Below are 16,558 nucleotides of genomic sequence, written 5' to 3' on the forward strand. Positions count from 1 at the left end.
CCAAACAGGGCCTTAGATGATAACATTTAACATAAAGAAATGAATTCACTAAGGTTGAACATGGACCAACAGAAAGAGACATGATATGATCTTAAAATGCTCCTGGAACGATAGAAGGACTAAATGTCTGGGACTGCTCTGACAGACTATAAAGGACGGGTATAACAGTGAGATCATGTGCATTAAAGGCTATATATATATATACCCCTTTACTATAGGAAGTTAGATAAACATAACCTCCATTATACTATTCAATGATTTCCTGTTTTAAGAAAAGATAAAAAATTAGGATGTATTCAATGATTTCCACCCCTGCCATTACAAAAAATATGAAAGGTTGAAATTGAAGAAAAGGCCCTGATGACAACAACAACATACCCGTGCCGTCCACAAAGTGAGATCTAGGGAGGATAGAGTGTAACGGACCTTACCCCTACCTCAGATATATAGAGGATGTTTCGGATAGACTATCGGCTTAAGGAAAAATAGTCCAAAGCAGTCCCAAAAAGGAGTAACTGCAGAAAACAACTACAAAAAAAATATGATAATCCCAGTATGAGAAACAACAGGTAATAATAGAAATAGAAGTAAAAGAAACTACAAGAGCAATACTACGACTACTAATATGAATGGACAGCAAGACAACACACTGCTACCTACAAACCTTGTACCCTAATCTGTATCCTCCTCATTCTCCTATATAAGGTGTTGCCCTTGGTAAGCTGAAGCAGTGTCATGTCCTGTCTAATCACCTCTCCCTAATATTTCTTCGGTCTACCTCTACCTCTACCTCTCTTGAAACCATCCATAGCCAACTTCTCACATATCCGCACTGGGGCATTTATACATCTCCTCTTCACATGCACGAACCATCTCACTCTCGCTGCCCGCATCTTGTCCTCCATCAAGTCACTCTTAGCTTGTCCTGGATATCCTGATTTCGAGTCCTATCTCTGTTGGTATGCCCACACATCCAACGATACATCCTCATTTGCACAACTTTCATTTTCGAAAAAGCCCTCATGATGGAGAAAAATAGATCTCATGGTTAGAGAGCAAAGCAAGAGTGACAAATAAAGACAAGAAGGTGGGGACGAAGATGGTGGCGTCGGACCCGGTGCCAAAGCATCATCGAGAGGACACCCTTCATGCTGGGGATAGCCATCATTATCATCATTAATGCAACACAACGAACAACTTCATGTTAATAGCACCTTCCGTTTTTAATTCCCGTAAATTTGGAGAAATATGGAAACAAGTCTAAGATTTCTCTTTGAGCAAAATGCTCATAGGGCAAAATGTAAAGAGGAACTGCAGGAAAAAGTGAAGGGAGGTTATGGGTTTCTAAGAGATTACATGTATGGGTCAAATATTGGGTATTAGAATTAAATTTAAGAAGAAAAAAAAGTAGATGAAGCATTTAGGATGAGGCCACGTGTCCCTTGGAAAAGGCCGTTAGATGAAGCGGTAGATATATTAAAATGGTAACCGCGGTAGGGGTAGAAATCATTGAATAGTATGACGGAGGTTATATTTGACTAATTACCTATAGTGCGTAGGTATACATAGCCCTTTTCCAAAGAAAAGAATGTTTCTTAATACGTTGATCACTTCATCGTATAAAGGACGAGTTTGCAATCCACTACCAAAACTAAACGCAACTCTCTAGGTAGGCTTGAACAAATCACGCATCAAGGAAAGCCCATCTGACTAGAAAATGAGTTCATGATGGTGATAAATTGTTAATGGCCTGATATATATTCAACGGTAGATTTATGTTTATATGGAGGAGGTATCAAAATTTAATATATCTACAAATTAAAAAGGAGTGGATACTATTTGATTTAGGAAGAGTTTTGGATGCCAAATGATATGGAAGTTAAATGGTAGTAGATAATTAACAGACATTTCAGTTACTAATGAACATTATACAAAATACTGGCCAATCTTAAGAAGGTGCACGATTACATCACGTTATACTAGTTAGAAAATGGGATACATATGGTATATCATATTGCCATCACAGTCAGATGACGATCATATATAAAAAATCTGCAAGTCTAATCTTGAAAACTCTACCATGTCTCGGAGTATCCGGAGAAAAATGAGTCCATAGACCCTCCAAGTCTTTAATTAAAAAAAGGGTACAAGTGAGTCCCACAATGTCCCCAAGTTAAAAAAATAAAGTCTCTTGAACAACTGGGATAGTTGTTCGAAAACTGCATTAGTTCTCTTAACAACTTCACACAGTTGTCGAACAACTTCGCAAAGTTGTCGAACAACTATCAAAGTTGTTCTACAACTTTGCAAAGTTGTTAGAACGAAAATATTTAACAAAAAAAAAAAAAAAAAAAAAATGTCCCTTTCACCTAATTTTTAAAACTTGAAGGACCTCACTTAATTGGAAAACTTGTTTGTCCCTTTTAATCGCAAGGCTTAGCAGGATTTGGAATTCCACCTATTGATCTCGGGGCTTAGCTTGACGCTACTTGTTTGATCAGTTATGGAGCTTGGATTGGAGCTGCTGTTTCTTCTACTAGAGCTTTGATAGTTTCCTACATTTGATTCGCAGCTTAATCTATACAGCTAGTGCAAAGCAATAAACAACCCCTAATTCTGTGGTATAATTTGTATGAACCCTCATGCATGTTGTTACTGCACCAATTCAACCAAAGCCTGAGTGCCGTCAATGGTCTAGGTAGTTGGTAAAGACACCAATTCAATAAGAGTGTTCTCCATTTTATCTTCGTACATGGTATTTAGAGCCTCAACGCTCTGGCTAGTAGCTACGGGCTTGACTAACTTTTTCCCAGAAGCTAGCTTTATGCCGCTTTCCTTACCAAAATCCATTTTCCTTTTCATTATTTTAGTACCTTTCTCTTCTGGGGATCATTTTGGCAGTACAACTCCTTTCCTTAATGACCATTTCAGTGGCACTATGTATCGTCAAAAGCGCACTTTTTTCTTGATCAAGTAAAGTGTCATCAAAGGCACACCTTTTTTTTTTTTTTGATCAAGTAAAGTGTCATCAAAAGCGCACTCTTTTTTAATCAAGTAAAGTGTCGTCAGAAGCGCATCATCAAAAGTGCACTTAACCACGCTTAGCCCTGAAGCGAGCTCAAAATGTGTTTGTTGCTTCGCTTAACATGCGCTTCAGTCACATCATCAATGTTTGAAGACATAATTTTCCTTGTCACTGAGCCTCTTTTGAAGAGGTGATCAAAATAATTGATATATCACTTTATCATAATTATCTTTTCTCAATTTCTTTGTACATATATTTGTTTTTCATGCTTACAAAGTCTTGGACTAAACATTGATATATATTGTTGGTTCTCTAACAGAAACACAAGTACAAGCTCTGAGAAGCGTTAATTTCCAGTTGCTCCCTAAAATTATTTTGGTCAAATCTTCCTGAGTTTGGTAATAAAACTAAATGATAGACATAACAAAGTGTAAGGAAGTTGAGGTGTGATTGCCAACCTAAGATCTAATTATAGAACCTACAAGGGGGCAGTCTAAAATCAAGAAGAATGATCAGTCTAAACTTATACTGATATATACAAGATTTAATGTACATAGATTATATTTTCCATCCTCTTGGCTTCTTCATGTTTTTCTGAGCTAGGAGACGCAAGACAAACCCGCATCACTGGAAAGTTATACTCGATATATACAAGATCAAGATTTAATATAGATATAATAAATGTTGCGTCCTCTTGGCTTCTTCACTTTTTTCTTCTACGGGACACAAGCGACTCCATTGACTGGAAAATTATACTCGATATACACAAGATCAAGCTTTAATATACATATAGTAAATGTCGCATCCTTTTGGCTTCTTCATTATTTTGTAAGCTAGAGGACACAAGACAAACCCCATTTGCTGGAAAATCATACTCAATATATACTGTAGACACGTAATTTGTCCCTCCCCGATATCGTTTTACCCATTTTAACCTTATCCTACCGTGTACCCTCACCCATGTAATTATCCCACAAAAATACAAAAAAATAACTCTCAACAAAATTTCTAACAAAGTTTTATTCTTTTTAACATCCTAACAACCCTTTCAATTAAAAGATAACACCTCACCTACCCCCATATCCCTACCCTCACCCCTACCTCTACGTGACCCCTCCCCTCTATCTTATTTTTTTGTCCACAAAGAAAAGGCCCACAGGAACTTTCGAGAAAAAAAGGAGAGGACCACTTTAAAGATGGTTTGGTCTTTCCAATTCAGAAAAAAAAAAAATCCAATTTGGTTTTCTAGAAAAGGAGAACAAGACGAGAGGCCCACAGGGAGGGGGGAGGATCATCTTCCATTTTTATTTCCATTAAAAAGGAACACACACGTGGACAGAGAGAGGGGGAGAGCTGCGAGAGAGGAAGAGAGAGGTGCGAGAGAGTGAGAGAGCAACTGAACGCGCGAGAGAGAGAAAAAATGGTGACAATATCGAAAACGTGATCTGTCCTGTGTTCTTGGCCGGAAGTAACAGCCCCTCATCGGAAAAACATTGTTGTCATCCATTTTTTTCTTGTTTCAGTCAGCGTTGGAGCTCACCGGAGTTCTAACGGGACGATAGTTGTGGATTCCGACCCTAGCCTGATCCGAATCAGTCAAGTTTAACCAGTTTTGGGTTGGATTCTGGCAATTTTTTGCCGGACATCGTCACACAGGTTCTTGGTTTTCTTTTAGAAAGTTTTTGGGTTCAGGCTGTTTGGTTTTTTTTTGTTCGGGTTGGAGAGAAAACAGAACGAAAGGGTGAAACTGAACGTTGGTCAGTTCGTGTTTGAGGTTTGAATCGATGGTTCTGAATCCACGAAGCTCCTCTATTTGATTGAATCAAAGAAACATTAAGGTCCATTCTTCATCTCATTCTCAATTAATTTTTGATTGTGTGATATTCGGTTTAGTAAACTCATGGTGTGTGGATTCTATTTTGTTGATTTCGATATGTTTTGGATCATCGTGGTTGGTTGTTGATATCGATCGGTTGATTGTTGTGGATTGAAATAATCAAAGAAATTGGACTCGATTTGGGATTAAATCATAATTTGGGGTGGTATCGAAAGTTGGCTAATTTGCAATTTCACTTAGGTTATTTAATTTGTAATCTTGATTGATTTTGACGTTGTTAAACATGGTAGCAACATGATAAGTCGGAAGTAATAGGAAAAGGTAGGTTGGGTAGGCAAAGTATAGGATCTGTGATTGTTGAATGATGAAATGTTTGTGGAATGGTTTTGATTTAAGCATTGTGATCTATTGTATTGATTTATCCGGCGAATGCCCCGAAGTATGATGTACTTGAAGATGGCGCACGATCAAGGCCCGAAACGTCGGGTGGAGAAAGCAATCGAGCGTAGCTTAGGATTAGCCTAGAATAGATTAGGTTTATATTTTTGTATTTTTCTATTTCGAAACTGTATAATTGGACTGAATACTAAATTCTGGATTGTTTTGTTTTATTTGCATGATTGATTGTTTTGCGTGCTTTGTATGGTTTATACATTTGTAGTGTCAAATTAGCCGATACGCTCATCAAGCGACCGTGGTTGAACCACGGGATCAAGGGGTGCCTAACACCTTCCCCTTGTTCAACAGAATTCTTTAGCCGGAATCTCTGTTTGCAAACCAGTCTTAAAGAGTCAAATAGTTTTGAAAATGATTTTCCAAAGGTGACTTAGCACACCAGATTATGCCAAGTGCCGAATCTGAATAAAAAATGTAAATAATCCTTTTTCAAAATAAATTTTCAATCTTTTCTCACTTTAACAATAAAAACCCTTTCGAAACTTAAAACCATAATCCTTTTGGAGTTAAAAAAGGGGTGTGACAGCTCTAGCGACTCTACTCGGGACCTTTTCAGAATTTGAACTTATTTTTTGGAGTTGTATCGGCTTGGTTTGTATTATAGGTGTATAGACATTTTTGTGTTGTTTTGTGATATTGTTTTATCATTGTGGAGTGTCTACGTGCTCTTTGTTTGCAGCATTTATCTTATTTGTTACCACTTTATATTATCATCATGTGCATAACCCGAGTCATTCTTTCTGCAATAAGTCCGTAGTACATGTGTTGTACACGACCTATAATTAAGTCACCCTTATCTTAGGAGGGAGAGCCGTCGGTGTTATGGAGTGGGTGAAAATCTTTTGCAACCACTATCGACTATACGCTCCCCCGAACAACCTTGTTAGTGAACCCCAACGTAGGTTAGCCCTTAGATCATGCTTATTTGCATCATATTGAGACCTAGCGGGACCCACTTGGTCCTTTGTAGGAGACTCACCTCTAAAGCATCCCTACGTGCTAAATGTCGCATCTCTGAGGGTAGCGTGGTCATTTGACGGACCGATTTGGGGAAAACATGTGCTAGAAGTAAAGTGTGTAGATAAGAAATGTGGAAAAGTAAAAAAAAAAATAAGCGTTTCGTAGTTTTTAGAGTTCTTTATGGTTTTTATTTTTCACAATTTAAAAATTCAAAAAAGATTTTTTATGTTTTGCACTCATTTTAAAAAAAAAATCAAAAAACATCAAAAATATTTTGTTTTTTTTTGTTTCCTTTGGCAATCATTCACAATTCAAAAACTTTAAAGAGATTTATTTCAATGGGAGCTTTTTATAAAAGGAAAGTTCAAAAAAGATGGTAGAAGTTTTGCACATCTGATATGATGAAAATATCAAAAATATTTTTCTTTCATAGTTATTGGTGTCATTTTTGTGTGAAGTGTCAAGTTGAAAACTCAAAAAAGATTTTACTGACATTGTTCATCGTCTGTCTTTCGTCGTGGCTCTCAAGTCAGGGTTCAGTTTGTTATTTAATCCTTAATTGTTCAATCTGGACGAACTACGCACCCCTGATTCTCCTTTTTTGGGATGTGAGATACGTAGGCAGCCTATTATTGGTTCGGGGATCTTATTTGAAAAAAAATCCAAAAAAGATTTTCTTCACTCTTTATTTAGAGTAAGTGTTCCATGTACATCTTTAGAAGAAAACTGCAAAAAGATTTTCCATTAATAGGTTCAGGTTTCATTTTCATATGAAATTTAAAATTGAAAACCCAAAAAGATTTTCTTTGGTAATCATAGATTTCACTTTGTATAGGGATGTTAAAGCTGAAAAATTCAAAAACATTTTCGTCAATTCTTTTAACAAATTGTTATTTTCTTTTCTTCTTACAGTTTTGAGAAAACGAAGAAAAAAAACAAAGAGTTCAATTGGCCATTTTGGCACGACTTCACAAACTACGCACACCTGATTCTCCTTTCTCGAAATGTGAGATATGTAGGCGCCATTCTTAGGTTCTGTGATCTTTTCAAACTGATGAGCTTGGATCTACTCCATCAAGGAATACCTACCCTCCACAAATGCCAAAACATGCCCAGGTGTTGAAATATCAAGCCTAACCATCTGGTTAGATAAAGGCTAAACCTCAAAGTCAAAAGGTCTCTCCTAGGTCAAAAGATACGCCAAGTTACCCATGTAATTCAACTTCTGGCTCAAAGCATCTACAACAACATTAGCCCTACCTGGATGATAAAAAATAGTCAAGTCATAATCCTTAAGCAACTAAAGCCAATGATGCTGGCTTATATTAAGATCTCACTTGGCGAAGAACTATTGAAGGCTTCGTTGATCCGAGAAAATCTCATAAGAGACTCCATATAAGTAATGCATTTAAAACTTCAAAGCAAAAATAACTACGCACAACTTCAGATCTTAGGTAGGATAATTGTTCTCATGGGGCTTTAATTGATAAGAAGTGTACATAATCACGTTACCCTCCTGCATCAACACAGCACCTAACCAACACCGGAAGTATCATAAAAGATGGTGAATCCCACACCCTCTTTGGGCAAAGTCAAGATAGAAGATGAATTCAACAAATACTTGAGATTTTGGAAGCTCGCCTCACAAGCATGACACCACTAAAAAGAACTCTTCTTATAAGTCAACTTGGTCAACAAAGCTATAATAGATGAAAATCCCTCAACAAAATGATGATAATAACCTTCCAAGCCAATAAAACTCTAAATCTCGATAGGTGAAGTACGTCTAACCCAATCACGAACTGATGCAACCTTAGCTGGATCAACTATAATACCATCCTTAGTCACCACATAACCCAAGAAGGACACCGACTCTAACCAAAGCTCACACTTAGAGAACTTAGCATACAACTTCTCATCCCTCAGTCTCTAAAGAACAATTTACAAATGCTCCTCCTGATCGATCTCACTCTCAAAATAAATAAAGATATCATCAATAAATATAATAACAAAAAAGTTGAGATACAGTTAAAACACTCAATTCATCAACTTTATAAACATAGTTGAGGATGGTCAACCCAAAGGACATGACCAAGAACTCATAATGACCATATTGAGTCTATAAAGTTGTCTTTGGAATATTTGAAGCTCTAATCCTCAACTGGTGATAACCTAATCTCAAATCAATCTTCAAAAACATGAAGCACCCTAAAGTTGATCAAATAAATAATTAATACGAGGAAAAGAATATGTATTCTTAACCGTCACCTTATTCGACTGTTGATAATTGATAAACATATACATAGACCCATTCTTGTTTTTTATGAACAAGATAGAGGCACCCATGGTAATACACTACGTTAGATAAATCCCTTATCCAACAACTTCTACAATTGATATTTCAACTCCTTCAACTCGGTTAGGGCCATCCTATAAGAAGTAATAGAAATAGACTTAGTGATCAGCTCAATATTAAGGCTATAAGGCATAAATCTCTTTGAAAAGGTATCAGCAAATTAATCCCACATCATCTCAGGAGCATCAAGAGGTTTACAATGAATAAATGATCTCCACTAATCTCTCATAGTATCTCTTAACTAATATGTAGTATAAGCAACCTCATGCGACTCAAGAGACCCAAATTGTGGAACTTCTTACAGTAGCCAATCAAAAACTCATAGGCATCCTCGCTACAACACAACTAAATCTGGAAGGACCCAAATAAGTAAATCTCTCAAACCTTTTTTTATTCTTAAAAGATGTCACTATACTCGTAATAAGAGAAGGCATGGTGAAGCTGGCAGGCTGAGATCCCATCTATGGAGGTAACATAGGTAAAGGTTGAACTCCTGATCTCAGAGCAACATACTCAGATGTTGGTGCTAATAGAGGAATAGTACTCGGGGTATGAGAAGCACCCAAAACAAATATAAGTGCCACAGGAAGATCCACACTAGGGGATAGAGGAACACCTAGCATAACCAAAGGAGAAACCTCTAAGTGAGTCAGCAATCACATCAACAACCTCTTCAAAATTGGGGCAAACAAACTCTGAAGAACTGGAGTAAAACCACTCCTCCAACCTACTCAACACGATTCTTAGAAGAGAGTCCCCTAGCACTCCTCTTAGATGGGGCTGATCTACGGGCCCTTCCACTCCTTGAGTCCATCCATGACTCGAGGCTCCCCTTCTAGGTGAAGGCTCCATATTTTTGACCTCACAGAAACTAGTGAATACTATTTGGGCAGAATGAGTGAAACGTAACTCAGAAAACAAGGTATGAATGAAATTTGCACAATAAGGAATAAAATGAGAAAAGCTTTTTAAAGACATCCTATATCCTCTCAAAGATAGATACGAACGACTACGTACCAATTCGTGAGACTATATTAAACATCTCATTCTTATACTATTGAGACCAACAAACCTGGTTGCTCTGATACAAATTTATCATGACCCAAAATCCAAGGGTAATAATGGCACTCATAGCGGCGAACCTTGATGAGTAAGCTTATCACTCAAATTGATACATAAAGAGAGAAAAGATAGAAATAACCCCAAGTTAAGGCCTCTAAAATGAAGTTGAACCATATACGTATAATAAATGCAAAAAGAACAAAATCAAAGATATAGCCATAAGTTCCAAAACCTTATGTCAACAATGTATCTGAATCCAAATAAAATAGTAACGACAACGTTTGATGATAAAGAAAGATAGTAGTAGATATTTGAACGCCTAAAAATTATCCACTACCTTGAAAACTCCAATGATCGCTCAAGTCAAGCAACATGGGGCACACCCGAACCTAAATTTGCATTGAAAAGGTATAGTAGGAATAAGCATGGTCTATTTATACTCAGTAGGTATCATAAGTCGACCGAACAAACTTAAAAATAAAGCATACCAAATACACACTAAGGGCACGTCACCTACAATCAGAAAATGTTCCACAATAGTAGCCCACACCGCTTGCACTAACAGTTCTAATATATCACATATATTACAAATAGAACACCAAAAAGGACCCTAAGTATACAATATACCACATACACATAGAACAAGGAAGAATAATATATACACAAGATCATCAAGTACAAATATAGGAAGATAGAACAATTAGATAAGTAAGAATTCAAAAAGAAATACAATCACATCACAAGCATAATAAAGTAACTAAATTAAAAATGATAAGGATGATGATGATGCACGAGGTTATTGCACAGCTTTTGAGACCATCGCGTAGTCTCTGTATACACCTAAGGAGACAAAGCATTCCAAGGTAGGACCCATGGGGGTTCGTCAACCCATATACAATCCATATATCCATATCTTCTCCCCGATGCATCCCTCGGAAAGGATTTTATAAGATGTCACATTTTTTGTCATAAAATGTATTGCCAATATTTTTCAGTGTTGCCACAATGGTACCAATATTTCATGATCAAGTATCATATGAGGATGTATTCTCACAACCAGTCACAATGAGTATTTCCACAACCAACCACAATGAATATTTCCACAACCACCACAATGAATATTTCCACAACCACCACAATGAATATTTCCACAACCATGTGAGTCAAATATCCACTTATTATTTTCAACCATCCATGAATTTTCATATGTTTCATATGCCAATAAAATATGAATACATAAAAATACATAAATGGTACCACAACACACTTTTTCACCAATAAGATACAATTATTCACATATGTATAAGGCTATTGACATCACATAGGACCCCACACGGTCACATATATTACATAATGTCTCAAAACCAATAATTATATCATATATAGGCCCCCACATTGGAACAAGATATTAAGATATCCAATTTCAAGATTAGTTCCCACACCCTTAACATGCATTTTGTATCAAAGTTAACTACTCAACCCAGTCTGAAAGAGTAACTTATAACCTACCTCGAATGCCGAAAACCATAACAAAAGCATTAATCCTAACCTTATATCTAACAAATGTCCCTGAAATTAATTAAAATAAAGAAATATGGAATCTATGCATCAAAATAATTCAACGATACCCATATTTCCTACTATCGATTTGCAGCCAAAACGGACCCCCAAAATAAAGTTTCAAAAAAAAAGGTAAAAATAATTTTATTCAAAAATCAAGTTCCCATATTTTTAGGAGTCTACAGCTGAAAACCCAGGCAAAACGAGTTAAGAATGAGGTTTGAATTGAACAAAAAAAAATTTAAGCTTTACTGGTAAAACCTTCGAAATCCATTTTAAAATCAATAATTGGAGTTATTTTAAAGATGAAATTGAGGAAAAGTTGATAATTATAGGATTAGGAATATCATCTAAGTGAAAAGAGGTAGAAATTGGGGTTTAATTAGAAGAAATACAAATTTGGGCCTTTAGGGCCAAAATCCCCAATTTTCACTTTCAAATTTAAATTAGAATAAGAATTTAATGATAAGGATTGAAGAAAATAATTAACATAGGAGTATTGAAGCTTACCCAAGCTTAGAAGTGGGAAAAATATCTCAAAATCATGAAATGCTAAGCTCCAAGTCTCAAAATTGATAAAAAAAAAATTATGAAACACAAGTATTTATACCCAGTACTTGTGATTACGGTACCTGGCCTGACTCAGATATCGCGATCGAGGAAGGGCTATCATGATTGTGACATCATGTCTGGTGGACCTATTATGATTGTGGCATCATTATGCAATCATACGTGCACCAGATCTGGAGCACTTGTTGGGGCGTTTGGATCATTTTGAGTCCTCATGGGCCCCTCGAGATTCATTAAAAGTACCGTGAACACAAATGAACTATGCTACCCTATCAAATTCGATGCTCCAGACTCAAAATCACAACTTTCCCAATCGAGGGTCAAAATGAAATTTAAAAGGCATAAAACCACACTAAATATGTTATCACCCTAAAATCGATGTTCTGAATTTGTTAGCATAGTCCGTTCATCCATCCATCACACAAATCAAAAGATAACTTTTGAAGTCTAATATAAGGCTTTGGATTCCACCAAAAACCAAAACATCACATCAATGGCACCAAAATACATCAAAAATCAGTTAATTATCGAAACACCCTAGAAATGTCACAATGTAACTATGGGAAAAGGTAAAATAGTAAAATCACATAAAAATATATATTTCACATATTTCATCAAAATTTAGGTCGTTACACCTTGATGGGCTAGAAGGAATCTCATTCATCCTTTTACTCATAAGAAAAGACCTAAGATTGTCTGGGTTCCTAAATTTAACCCCTAATTTGTTTTGCAAGTAAGAGTGAAAGGAAGCAAGTGATACCGGTGTTTAAATAGTTCTTTCTTAATACACATGACTGAGATAAACTCAAATTCCTTTCGCTCTCTAAAGTTGATGGGGGTATCTATTGTATGATAAAGTAATAAGGAAACTTTTACTTCTGGAGGTTGCAATGTCAAAAGGATGGTTACAAAGACAAAAGAATGGATACAAAGGAGATTGTTCAACTACTAGGAGACGCAAAAATTTATACAAAGCTGACATTTTAGGAATATCGAGAAAAAACTAACCTACCTAAGTGCAATTGAAAATGATCCGCTTCTTTGGCATAAAAGACTTGGACATACAAGTCTAGAGTAATTAAATAAACTAAATTCTAAGGACTTAGTGATGGGATTGCTTAAAATCAAGTTCAAAAAAGATAAGGTTTGTAGTACTTGTGTAAGGGGGAAGCAGGTAAGATCTTCTTTCAAACCTAAGAACCATGGACCTGGTCCATATGGATCTTTGTGGACCAATGAGAATACAAAGAAGAGCAGGCAAAAAGTATATTTTTGTAATTGTTGATGACTATTCCAGGCTTACCTGGACACAGTTTTTGGCTTCCAAAGAAGATGCTTTAGATGTCTTTTCTGTATTTATTAAGAAAATAGAAAAGAAACTAGCACTTCCCTAATTTTCATAAAATCTGACCATGGCACTGAATTTGAAAATGCAAATTTTTTGAAATTTTGCTCACTAATGATACATATCATAATTTCTCTGCTCCTAGAACAGCTCAACAAAATGTAAAGAAAGGAAAAATAGAACCTTAGAAGATATGGCTAGAACAATGATGCTTGCAGGAAATCTTACAAAAAATCATTGGTCTAAGGCCATAAGTACTGTTGGATACATTGTGAATAGATGCATAATTAAGCCTATTCTAGAAAAGACTCCCTATGAATTGCTCAAAGGAAGAAAACCAAATATCCCTCACTTTGGAACATTTGATTGCAAGTGTTTCATTTATAATAATGGAAAATATCATTTAGGAAAATTTAATGCAAGAAGTAATGAGGGAATCTTCTTAGGGTATTATCACTATAGCAAAGCTTATAGGGTCTTAAATAAAATATCAAACTATTGTGAAGAAAGTGTGCATGTTGTTTTTGATGAATTTTGCACTGAGACTAACATTTAGGAAGAAAGTGAAATTAAAGAACAGGAGAAGAAATAGGTTGCACAACCTGATCCATCTACAGAACACCCTACAGGCACATTAAAAGAGGGAACTGGACTTGGAGGCACATCGGCGGGGGAAACTGAACCACAAGGAACTCTAGGTCAAGTTTTTCACTGTAATCCTAACAGCTCATAAGGACTGGTTCCAAAAATATACAATTATCAAGGATCTCATCCAATTGAGAATGTTCTTACTAATCTCACTTCAGGGATCAGTACTAGGTCTGGATTAAGGATTGTGTGTGCCTTCAAAGCATTTTTGTCAGTTGTTGAACCAAAAAGAGTAAATAAATCACTTCTTGTTGCATACTAGATCATTTCCAAATAAGAGGAACTTAACCAGTTTGAGAGAAGAAAAGTTTGGCACTTAGTTCCACTCTACCAGATAGAACTATGATTGAAACAAAATGGGTGTACAGAAATAAAGTAGATGAACATGGAGTAGGTACAAGGAATAAGGCAAGGCTAGTGGTCTAAGAATACAATCAGGAAGAAGGCATAGACTATGATGAGACTTTTTCCCCTGTGGCAATACTTGAAGTAATTAGACTTCTTGTGGCTTTTGTTACCTACAAGGAATTCACACTTTACAAAATGGATGTAAAGAGTGCATTTTAATGGTTATCTCAAGTAGAAAGTATATGTGAAACTAACCTATGGGTTAGAAAGTGATGAATTTCATGACCATGTGTACAAGCTTGACAAAGCATTGTATAGACTGAAATAAGCTCCAAGGGCTTGGTATGAAAGATTTTCAAAATTTCTTTTGGAGCATGGACATACAAGAGGTAAAATTGACAACACTCTCTTCTTAAAGACTAATAGAAAGGATTTGTTGATTGTGCAGGTTTATGTAGATGATATCATATTTGGTTCTACCAATATCAACATGACTCGTGACTTTGCAAAACTCATGATTAGTGAACTTGAGATGAGTATGATAGGAGAACTTAAATTTTTCTTGGGACTAAAGGATTAAAAAAATAGTTATTGAAACAATGATTCATCAATAAAAGTATGTGAAGAAACTTCTTAAAAGGTTCTCTATGGAGGGAACAAAGGAGATAAGCACTCTCATCGCCACTGCCACAAAATTGGATATGGATGAAACAGATTTATTTATGGATCAAAAGCTATATAGAGGGATGATTAGATCATTACTCTATCTCATAGAAAGTAGACCTGAAATTGTCTTCAGTGTTGGCCTATGTGCAAGGTTTCAAGCTAATCCTAAAGAATCTCATCTCAAATCTGTGAAAAAAAATATGAGAGATCTCAAGGATCCATTGGTCTTGCTCTTTCGTATCCAAAATAAAGTAATTTAAAGTTGGTAGGATGTACTGATACAGATTATATAGCTTAGCTAGTGGATAGGAAAAACACCATAGGTATTGCACACTTTTTTGGATCATGTCTAATTTCCTGATTGACTAAAAGGGTAGTTGTTTTAATTTAATTTAAGTAGTTAATTGTTGTTATTCCTTTTAGACCAGCACATTTAATTGTATGCCTCAAATTTTAGGATGTAGACCTGTTTCATAGCCATTAATAAAATTATGCAAATTAAATTGGGAACATACAAGCCTTGAGTTCCAGGAAATTTATTTTTTTCAGGTATGTTCTATACTAGATAAGGAAAACACTTGTATGATGGAATAGCTAAACATTTACATCTTGTTAAACCCCTTTTTCGACTCCAAAAAAACATATGTATTTTAAGTTCGAAAGGGTTTTATTATTAAGGTGACAAAAATGAAAAATTTATTTCAAAAAAAAATGATTATTTACATTATTATTTTTTTTCTTATTCAGAGTCACCACTTGGAATAATCCGGTGTGTCAAGTCACCTTTGAAAAATCCTTTTCGAAACGGTTTGACTCTAAAACTGATCCGCGAACAGAGATTCAGGCTAAGGAATTCTGTTGACCGAGGGGAAGGTGTTAGGCACCCCTCGATCCCATGGTTCGACCATGGTCGCTTGGTGGAGCGTATCGGCTAATCTGACATTACAAATGTACAAACCACATAAACACACAAAACAAGCAAACAAACAAATCACACAAAATTCAAAACAAACCAAAATAATGTTCAGTTCAAATTATACAATCCAAAATAAAAGAGTTGCGAAAATATAAAACCTATTCTATTCTAAACTAATCCTAAACTAAACTCCACCCGACATTCCGGGCCTTGATCACGAGCCTCCTTTGCGTGCGTGCTACTTCGGGGCATTCCCCGGATAAATCAATACAAATCCTTTGGGGCATTCCCCGGCCAAATGAGTACAATTTAAACTTTTCATGCAATAAAGTAGAAAGTACCATTCACGCACATATTCAAACACTCCACAAATCGTTATTCCTAAATTCGCCTACCCAGCCTACGTTTGCCTACCAAGTTCAACGTATCACAATTCTATCATGTTCAACATTATCAATACATCAAGATTAATCAATATTCATTTTCCTTCATTTTTAATCCCCACCTTAATTCATTTTCAACCACATGATTAACCCATTTCAATACACAATCCACCAATCGAGAATAATGAAAATTCACCAATCATGCTTAGCACATCACACACCCTAATGTTACCAACAGTTCACATCAACAAACAAACCACGGTATCGAATCACACGCAATCACAATCACATAAGAATTAAATAAAAGAGAAGAAAGAATTGGACCTTAAATTTGAATCTTTCAAACTCAATGTTATTCGAATAAAGAGAGTCCGCACCTGGAAACCTCGAGCCGAACCTTAACACCAATAATCCAACTCGACAAAT

At 35.9% G+C, this 16,558-nt stretch overlaps 1 long non-coding RNA gene across 1 annotated transcript in view; it reads left to right on the plus strand.

Annotated features, from left to right (window-relative positions):
- The first annotated feature begins 4,115 nt into the window (after positions 1-4,115).
- LOC107847711 overlaps positions 4,116-16,558 on the plus strand; it is a 20,007-nt gene continuing 7,564 nt past the window's right edge. Inside the window, exon 1 of the long non-coding RNA XR_001667622.2 lies at positions 4,116-4,863. This is a non-coding gene — a long non-coding RNA (uncharacterized LOC107847711). The remainder of the gene's footprint in view (positions 4,864-16,558) is intronic.

The sequence above is a fragment of the Capsicum annuum genome, chromosome 11 (genome assembly GCF_002878395.1).
Source record: "Capsicum annuum cultivar UCD-10X-F1 chromosome 11, UCD10Xv1.1, whole genome shotgun sequence".
NCBI classification, from domain to species: Eukaryota; Viridiplantae; Streptophyta; class Magnoliopsida; order Solanales; family Solanaceae; genus Capsicum; species Capsicum annuum.